Consider the following 10,338-nt stretch of genomic DNA (forward strand, 5'->3'; position numbering starts at 1 on the left):
GGATTCTTCAGGCAAGAATACTGGAGTGAGTGGGTTGCCATTTCCTTCTCCAGGGGATCTTCCAGACTCAGGGATCAAACCCTTGTCTCCTGCATCTCCTACATTGGCAGGTGGATTCTTTACCATTGAACCACCTGGGAAGCCCTGTACATTCACCTCCCTTTTAAAACAGAATCAGAAAAAAAAAAAAAAGATAAAATAAAAAATAAAACAGAATCAGAAACACATTTATAAATAATTTTGTATCTTTTTAAAACAAGACTATAAATACCACTAGTATCTTTCCATGTCATTAATATTCTTCAAGAACATTTGTTTTAATGGCTGCATAAGATGCCATTCTGTCAATGAACTCTAATTCGTTTGAACCACTCGTTGAACATTTAAACTGTGATAAATATTTTTCTATTATAAATAACCCCCCCAAGTTCAAGTAGCTGAATATTTGTACACATCTGTAATTATTTCCTTTGAATAGATCAACACAAATGCAACTGTTGGGTCAAAGGAAATGTACATCTTTAAGATATAATAATAGCAGCAGTTCCCATGCCTCAAACATTTCTATGCACCATGCACTGTGCTAAGCTGTGTAATTTAAACAGCAGGGACTGTGATTATCCCTGCTTTGCAGAGGAGGAAACTGAGGCTTAGAGAAGTAACTTCATTTGCTCAAAATCACACACCAGGCTCATCTCCAGCTTTAACTCCCAGGCAAGGCTCTCGCTAACTGCCCTCTGCTGCCTCCGTATGGCCAGGGACACACGTTGCAAGTTGTGCTGTAGTTTGGTTCAGTTCAGTCCCTCAGCCGTGTCCGATTCTTTGTGACCCCATGGACTACAGCGTGCCAGGCTTCCCTGTCCTTCGCCACCTCCCAGAGTTTGCTCAGCTTCATGTCCATTGAGTCGGTAATGCCATCCAACCATCTCATCCTCTGTCGTCCCCTTCTCCTCCTGCCTTCAATCTTTCCCAGCATCAGGGTCTTTTTCAATGAGTTGGTTCTTCACATCAGGTGGCCAAAGTACTGGAGCTTCAGCTTCAACATCAGTCCTTCCAATGAATATTCAGGACTGATTTCCATTAGGACTGACTGGTTTGATCTCCTTGCTATCCAAGAGATTCTCAAGAGTCATCTCCAACACACAATTGGAAAGCATCAAATCTTTGGCCTCTTGATGAAAGTGAAAGAGGAGAGTGAAAAAGTTGGCTTAAAACAATATACAAAAAACATCATGGCATCCAGTCCCATCACTTCATGGCAAATAGATAAGGAAACAATGGAAACAGTGAGAGACTTTATTTTTGGGAGCCCCAGAATCACTGCAGATGGTGATTGCAGCCATGAAATTAAAAAAAACACTTGCTACTTGGGAGAAAAGATATGACCAATCCAGACAGCATATTAAAAAGCAGAGACATTACTTTGCCAAAAAAAGTCCATGTAGTCAAAGCTATGGTTTTTCTAGTAGTCACATATGGATGTGAGTTAGACTATAAAGAAAGCTGAGCACCGACGAACTGATGCTTCTGAACTGTGGTGTTGGAGAAGACTCTTGAGAGTTCCGTGGACTGCAAGGAGATCCAACCAGTCCATTCTGAAGGAGATCAGTTCTGAATATTCATTGGAAGGACTGATGCTGACACTGAAACTCCAATACTTTGGCCAACTGACCCATTGAAAAAGACCCTGATGCTGGAAAAGATTGAAGGCAGGAGGAGAAGGGGACAACAGAGGATGAGATGGTTGGATGGCATCACCTACTCAATGGACCTGAGTTTGAGCAACCTCCGGGAGTTGGTGATAGACAGGGAAGCCTGGCGCACTGCAGTCCATGGGGTCGCATGACTGAGCAACTGAACTGAATTCTTTGGTGCTCAGCCTTCTTTACGGTCCAACTCTCACATCTGTACATAACTACTGGAAAAATTATAGCTTTGACTATGCGAATCTTGACTATGCAAGTCGGCAAAGTGATATTTCTACTTTTTAATACACTGTCTAGCTTTGCCATAGCTTTTCTTCCAAGGAGCAAGCATCTTTTAATTTATGGCTGCAGTCACCGTCCACAGTGATTTTGGAGCACAAGGAAATAAAGTCTGTCACTGTTTCCATTGTTTCCTCATCTATTTTTCATGAAGCTATGGGACTGGATGCCATGATCTTAGTTTTTTTGAAGGTTGAGTTTTCCAACCAATTCACACTTCCACCAGCACTCAGAGGGAATACCCTCTTTAAGTATCCTCACCAGCATTAAACATTCTTGTTCTTCTGCTCTTTTGAAATCTTTATGCCTTACTGGGTCTCCATGTTTAAAATACCAAGTATTGGAAATTCCCTGGCGATTCAGTGGTTAGGACTCTATGCTTCTAGTGCACGGGGCCCAAGTTCGATCTAATCCCTGGTTGAGGAACTAAGATCCTGCAAGCAAAAAAAAAAAAAAACAAACCGAGTCTAGAAGCTGAGATGATGGCACTTTATTCAGGTCACAGTGATGGGAGGATGGCCAGGTGCAACCCTTGCCTTTTTTAAAAAAATTTATTTTGTAATGGACTACAGTTGGTTTGGGCTTCCCTGGTGGTTAGATGGTAAAGAATCCACCTGCCATGCAGGAAACCTAGGTTCGATCCCTGGGTTGGGAAGATCCCCTGGAGGAGGACACAGCAACCCACTCTAGTATTCTTGCCTGGAGAATCCACATGGACAGAGGAGTCTGGCGGGCTACAGTCCACGGGGTTGCAGAGAGTCGGACACAACTGAGCAACTAAGAACAGAAGAGCACAGCATAGTTGGTTTATAATGTTGTGTGAGTTTCAGGTTTACAGCAAACTGATTCAGTTGTTCAGTTATCTAGCCTTTGCCTCTTTAATGGCCTGCCCACACTGAAGACTGTCAGGTTCTAGAACCCATATGTGGGGAAGCCCTCTTACAACTTAGCTGGGGGTCCCATTAGCAAACAGAGCCCTGGAACAAGCCCAGTGGCTGACCTACCCCAAGGGTTTCCCCAGGATGGGCAATTAGGTTCCTCTACTTCAGTGCCCTCAGAGGGGGAATCTGATCCCAAAGAGCTTCCAGTACAGGACTTCCTGGAGGGGTTAGTGAGGACGTGACCCTCCAATACATCAAAACAGATGAGAAGAGTGAAGCGGATTTGGCCTCATAAAAGTGATAAATTTCAGTACATCAGAGAAAAAAAGATCAGTGACAATATATAGATGGCAAACAAAGCTTTCTGCCCTTTATATGTAAAGAGCATTTACAAATCAATAAGAAAGGTGAGTATACAACAGAAAAGTAAGCAAAGAATGTGAACAAAAATTTGAAAATACAGACAATAAGGAAAAACAGAATTGGTGAACAATAAATTAATAAAATGGATATCAGACTCTTAACAAAAGATCTTTTTTGGTCTCTCACAAAAATATTTATTTACTATTATAATCAGTGCTGATGAGAATATAAGATAACAACCACTCTTATATCCCACATGTAGGACTATAATCCTGGACAGGTTTTGACAATATTCATCCAGAGGCTTAACAAGTGGTAAAGAACCTGCCTGCTAATGCAGGAGACAGGTTCAGTCCCTGGGTCAGGAAGATCCCCTGGAGAAAGAAATGGCTACCCACTCCAGTGTTCTTGCCGGGAGAATCCCATGGACAGAGGAGCCTGGTAGGCTACAGTCCACAGGGTCACAAAAGAGTCAGACACAACTTAGTGACTACACAACGACAAACAGCAATTTTAATTCTAGGAATTATTAAAGGAAAATATATACACAAAGGAGTATAGGTGAAGATATTCATCTCCAGTGTTATTTTAGAAAGAATTTGGGGGGAATTCCCTGGCCGTGGAGTCATTAGGACTCCGTGCTTTCACTGACAAGGGTGCAGGTTCAATCCCTGGTTGGGGAACTAAGATACCACAAGCCATGAGGTTGAAAGCCGTGCTGTCTCCCTGGTAGCTCAGCTGGTAAAGAATCCACCTGCTATGCGGAAGACCCCGGCTCAATTTTTGAGTCGGGAAGATCCCCTGGAGAAGGGATAGGCTACCCACTCCAGTCTTACTGGGCTTCCCTTGTGGCTCAGCTGGTAAAGAATCTGCCTTCAATGCGGGAGACCTGGGTTTAATCCCTGGGTTGGGACGATCCCCTGGAGAAGGGAATGGCTATCCACTCCTGCATTCTGGCCTGGAAAATTCCATGGACTGTATAGTCCACGGGGTCGCAAAGAGTCAGGCATGACTGAGCAACTTTCACTGAGGTTAAAAAAGGAATTTTTTAATCACCATTTTAACAATATTTATTTATGTATTTGACTGCACCTGCGTGTGGGATGCCGGAGAAGGCGATGGCACCCTACTCCAGTACTCTTGCCTGGAAAATCCCATGGGCGGAGGAGCCTGGTGGGCTGCAGTCCATGGGGTCGCTGAGGGTCAGACACGACGGAACGACTTCACTTTCACTTTTCACTTTCATGCATTGGAGAAGGAAATGGCAACCCACTTCAGTGTTCTTGCCTGGAGAATACCAGGGACAGGGGAGCCTGGTGGGCTGCTGTCTATGGGGTCGCACAGAGTCAGACACGACTGAAGTGACTTAGCAACAACAAAATCTTAGAGCCTGTGAACTCTCAGTTGTGGCATGGGCGATCTAGTTCCTTGGCCAAGGATTGAACCTGAGTCCCCTGCATTGGGAGCTCAGATTCTTAGCGATTAAACCACCAGGGAAGTCCCTCACTATTGTTTGTTAATTGTTGATCTGTACTGAACAATTCCCCTATTCTTGCACATTTAAGTTGCTTCTAGTTTTTTTTCACTGCTTGCTATGCCAGATGCCCTGTAGACTCTTTATCATCTTCTCTAAACCTCACCACATATCTGTAGGATGGGATCCTTAGCCCCTGTTAACAGACTTAGGAAACTGAGACATGGAGGTAGGGTAGGAAGTGGGACAAAGTCCCCTCACTTGTAAGCAGCTTTGGTGGAATTTTAGACAGGAAGTCTGACTTCAAAGCTGATGCTCTTAAAGACGGCTCAAATTCATTCAGTAAATACATTCATTGCCTTCTGCGTGCCAAGCATAATGATAACTGAAAACACGTATGGAGAATTATCTGTGTAGCTGGCCCTGTGCTAAAGAAAGTGAAAGTGAAGTCACTCAGTCGTGTCCAACTCTTTGGGACCCCATGGACTGTAGCCTACCAGGCTCCAACTCTTTGCGACTCCATGGACTATAGCCCACCAGGCTTCTCCCTCCATGGGATTCTCCAGGCAAGAGTACTGGAGTGGGTTACCATTTCCTTCTCCAGGGGATCTTCCCGACCCAGGGATCGAATCCGGATCTCCTGCATTCCAGGCAGACACTTTAACCTCTGAGCTACCAGGGGCCCTGTGCTAAGCCCTTCACATATACTACTTCATTTAATCCCTACAACAGCCCTATGCACTATTGCTATTTTCTTTCTACAAGTGTGCAAAGTGAAGCACAGAGAGGTTAAGTAACTTCTCCAAAGTCACACAGGCAGCCTGGCTGCAGGATCTAGGCTCCTAACCATTTTTTTTCTTTTTCAGAGAACAAATGCTTGAGAAATAGAAAATAAACCCATGAACAATCAAATAATAAACATAAAATAAGATGCTGAGTAGAACTCAAAATATGTCACAGGTTGCACGTAGACAGCCATGAAAGATGGCAAAAGACACAGGTCCCCGTGACCCCACTCTAGGTGTTTATCAAAAGAAGTGAAAACATGTATTCGCACAATGACTTGTGCAGGAATGTTCAGAGCCGTTTTCATCATCACCCTGAACTGGGAACAATCCCAAACATCCATCAACTGGTAAACAGATAAACACGCTGCAATACATTCATTCCATAGAACATAGATGTACTGGGTGGTTCAGCAACGAAAAGGAAGGAATTCGTGATAAGGAGGACAGCTTGGACGAACTGCAAATGTATTAGTCTGGGTGAAAACAGCCAGCCTCAAAAGATACTACAGTCCTCTCTCCAGACCCATGGAGGATTGATTCCAGGACCCCTGGGGATCCCGACAGATGTTCAAGTCCCTTGTATAAAACAGTGTAGTATTCGCATTATAACCTACATACACTCTCCTGTATGTATACCTTATTTTAAAAATTCTATTTAGAACTCTTTATGACCCTATGGGGAGAAGGCAATGGCAACCCACTCCAGTCCTCTTGCCTGGAAAATCCCATGGATGGAGGAGCCTGGTAGGCTGCAGTCCATGAGCTCTCGAAGAGTCAGACGCAACTGAGCAACTTCACTTTCACTTTTCACTTTCATGCATTGGACAAAGAAATGGTAACCCACTCCAGTGTTCTTGACTGGAGAATCCCAGGGATAGCGGAGCCTGGTGGGCTGCCATCTATGGGGCCGCAGAGTCGGACACGACTGAAGCAACTTAGTAGCAGCAGCAGCATGACCCTGTGGACTGAGGCCCACCAGACTCCTCTGTCCATGGGATTTCCCAGGCAAGAATACTGGAATGGCTTGCCATTTCCTCCTCCAGGGCATCTTCCTGACCCAGGGATCGAAACTGTGTCTCCTGCATTGCTGGGGGATTCTTTACCACTGAGCCATCTGGGAAACTATATTTAGGCTGTATTGCGTCTTGGTTGTGGCATATGGGATCTAGTCCCCCAACCAGGGTTTGAAGCTGGGCCTCCTGCATTGGGAGAGTGGAGTCTTAGCCACTGGACCACTAGGGTAGTCCCCTGGTATGTTTTACTTTAAATCATCCCTGGATTACTTGTAGTAACTAATACAGTGTAAATACTATGTAAATAGTTGTAAATGCTATGGAAATAGCTGCCAGGATCCAGCAAATTCGAGGTTTGCTTTTTGGAACTTTCTGGAATTTTTTTTCTGGATATTTTCCATCCGTGGTTGGTTGAGTTGAAGGATGCAGGACTGTAGCCAACTGTGTACAGTTCCACTCAGAGCATTCCAGGAAAAGCAAATCTATAGTGACAAAGAGCAGATGAGTTGCTGCCTGAAGCTGAGAGAGACAGGGAAGCATTAACTGCAGTTATGGGGGACGCTTTGGGGTGCAGAAATGTTCTGATTCTTGATTTTGATGGTGGTTTCACGGGAATACACATCTGTCAAAACTCATCGTGATGGGAGGAGACCTATGGCTGATTCATGTTGATGTTTGGCAGAAACTAACATGATATTGTAGAACAATTATCCTCCAATTAAAAATAAATACATTTAATTATTAAAAAACTCGTGGCTGTTTCTCAAACACACAGGTTCAGTCCTGCCTCAGGGCCTTTGCACCTGCTGGGCCCTCTGCCTGGATCACTCTTCCAGGTCTTTACTTTGACCGACTCCCTGTCCTCTGGCTCAAATGTCACCTCTTCAGAGAGGCCTTCCCTGGATACCACATCGAAAGCACTCTTTCCATTCCCACATGTTAATTTCAGTGTATTTTCTTCACAGTGCTGATCACCATCTGGAACTGTCCTGTGATGCCATTTTGGTTTTCATGATTTCTTCTCTACACCCCTCCCTCCAGTAGAAGTCAGGCTTCACAAGGGCCACCACCATGTCTCCAGCATGTGATCATAGTAGGTGCATAGTTGTTTTTTGTTTTTGTTCTTGTTTTTTTGGCTATGCCATGTGGCATGTGGAACTTCCCTGCCCAGGGACTGAACTCCCGCCCTCTGCATTGAAAGTGTGGAGTCCTTACTATTGAACCACCAGAGAAGTCTCGCGTGGTTCTTGCAATCCACAGAAACCATGTCTGGCTGATTTAAGCAATGCAGGACTTTATTAATTAAAATATTTGTCAATGACTGAATCTAGAGACCTGCAGCTTCCTCCTTCTAATCTCTCCATAGTGCCCCCCCCCCACCCCGCCCCACAACCAGACATCCCAGGAGCTTTCCAGGCCCTGATGTCCTTTTTGGGAGCACTCACAGCCCCCTTCCCATTCAACCTCCCTACACCTCCCTCCCTGCCCCCACCTGCCAGGCAGGCATCTGTGTAACTTGAGCCTTGCTCAAGCTTTGCAAGGCTTGAAGCCTCAGGGTCTCCGGCTTGCAACCTGTCACTTCCTGTGTGGGTCACATGTCACAGTGTTGCAATGAGCCGTGCATGCCTTGTGTCCTACGTACCCAGCCGTGGCAGCCCCTAGGGCTGAGCAACTTTATCTAATTCACCGAAATCACTATCATTTCTGTCATTCACCTGCTCCCTCAGCATCAGGTGCCGTGATTGAAATTTACCTGTATTTTTCCTGCCTTCCTTCCTTCCTTCAACCAATGTTTGTTGAGCAACTACTGTGAATCACGTCCTGGGGCTGCAGGGGTAAACAGAACCAGCAGAAAACCCTGCACCCTGGAAGCTCACATTCTGAAGGAGGAGGTAAAGGTTAAATGGTTAGGGACTTACTTGGTGATCTGGCTAAGACTGCTCTCCCAATGCAGGAGGCCTGGGTTTGATTCCTGGTCAGGGAACTAGATACACATACCACAACTAAGACCCAGAACAGAAAAATAGATAAACAGATATTTAAAAAAAGAATAAATGATTAAACATCTATCCATATAGGTCAGTGTCCGAGTGCTCTGAAGGAAAATAAAGTAGGGAGAGTTCTCTGCTGGCCTAGTGGTTAGGATTTCAGGTTTTCACTGCTATGGCCTGGGTTCAGTTCCTAGTCAGGGAACTGAGATCTTGCAAGTTGCATGGTGTGGCCAAAAAAGAAAGAAAAGAAAGCAGGGAAAGGGGATGGGAGGAGGGGGCTGAGGATGCTGGTTTTGACAAGGCGGTCCAAGAGGGACCAAAAGGGTGAGATTAGAGAAGAGACCTGAAGGAGGGCAGGGATGGAGCCAGGCAGATCCCTGGGGGCAGCCTCCCAGGGAGAGGAACAAGCCCTGCAAATGTGAGAGGGTGACCTGATCTATTCGAGGCCAGCCTCCCAGGCAGCGCTAGTGATAAAGAACTCGCCTACCACTTCAGGAGACAGAAGGGATACGGGTTTGATCCCTGGGTCAGCAAGATCCCCTGGAGGAGGGCATGGCAACCCACTCTAGTATTCTTGCCAGAGAATCCCATGGACAGAAGAGTCTGGAGGGCTATGGCCCATAGCGTTGCAGAGTCAGACACGACTGAAGGGACTTAGCATGCATACACGCACGGGGCTGGAGCAGAGTGGCAAGGGGCAAGTGGTGGGAGATGAGCACAGGGAGGTGAAGGCAGTAAGCTGATTGGGGTGGGCTATGGGGAGAGCTCTGGCTCCCCAACTCCAGTGACCATAGGAATGTATGTAGGGAACAGACTATGGAGTGGGGACAGTGGGGGTGGGGAAGTGGGGGAGACCAGGGGGCAAGGTGACAGGACAAGGGTGGGAGTCTTGTAGGTGGAAGGGAAAAAACGAATTCTAGATAGATTTTAAAAGTCAAAGCCAGGGGATTTCCCTGGTGGTCCAATGGTGAAGATGCCATGCTTCCAACGTGGGGGTGTGCGGGTTCAATCCCTGCTCGGGGAACTAAGATCCCACATGTTGATCAGTCAGAAAAAAAAGCCAACAGTGTTTACTACCTAATCAAACCTGGGATGAGAGAAAAAGAGGAGTCAGGGACAACACCAAGGCTTTCAACCTCATTTAATCCCAAGGACACCCCACAAAGTACAATCACCCTTTTGTTACAGGTGAAGAAATAGAGGTTCAGAGAGGGCTGGCGATTCCACACCCCACAGGACGTGGCAGAATGGAGATTCGAACCCGGTTTCTGCCTGGTGGTCAGTGCCAGGCCAACAGAATGTGCCAGACCCACACGGACATCAACTCAGTCTTTGGTCACAGCGTGCAATGAGTGACTGCCCCACTGGTCACTCGATGGGCTTGGTGCCTCCCTCTGCGGCGTTCTCTTGCTGCTTGTCATCCGTATTGTGTAACCACATTTCCCTGCCGGCCCTCGGGCTCCCAGAGGATCTTACTGGGCTGCTTCATCTCTGTCCCTGGCATTGCCTGGCTGGAGCCTGACACGTGGCAGCCTTCATTAAGGCACAAGTATTTATTAACCTCAAGAATTTATCTAGTGCTGGGCTGCGCTGGAGTGAGCCCTGAGCATCGCCCTCATGGGGTTGACAGTCCAGTGGGGGAGACAGACCCACCCCCAGACAGTGACAGTCCAGACTAGGCAGGGCCCCGACTCAGCCTGAGAAGGGGTCTGGGAGGAATTGGTGGAGGTAAGGGACCCATGAATGAACAAGATGGCCTTGGTTTCCACCCTCACAGATCGCCCCCAGCCCAGCGAGGCAAACTGACAGTGAACAGGGTAATCGATCAGTCGATGAGCGAATA

This window comes from Bos indicus x Bos taurus, chromosome 18 (genome assembly GCF_003369695.1).
Source record: "Bos indicus x Bos taurus breed Angus x Brahman F1 hybrid chromosome 18, Bos_hybrid_MaternalHap_v2.0, whole genome shotgun sequence".
Classification (NCBI taxonomy): domain Eukaryota; kingdom Metazoa; phylum Chordata; class Mammalia; order Artiodactyla; family Bovidae; genus Bos; species Bos indicus x Bos taurus.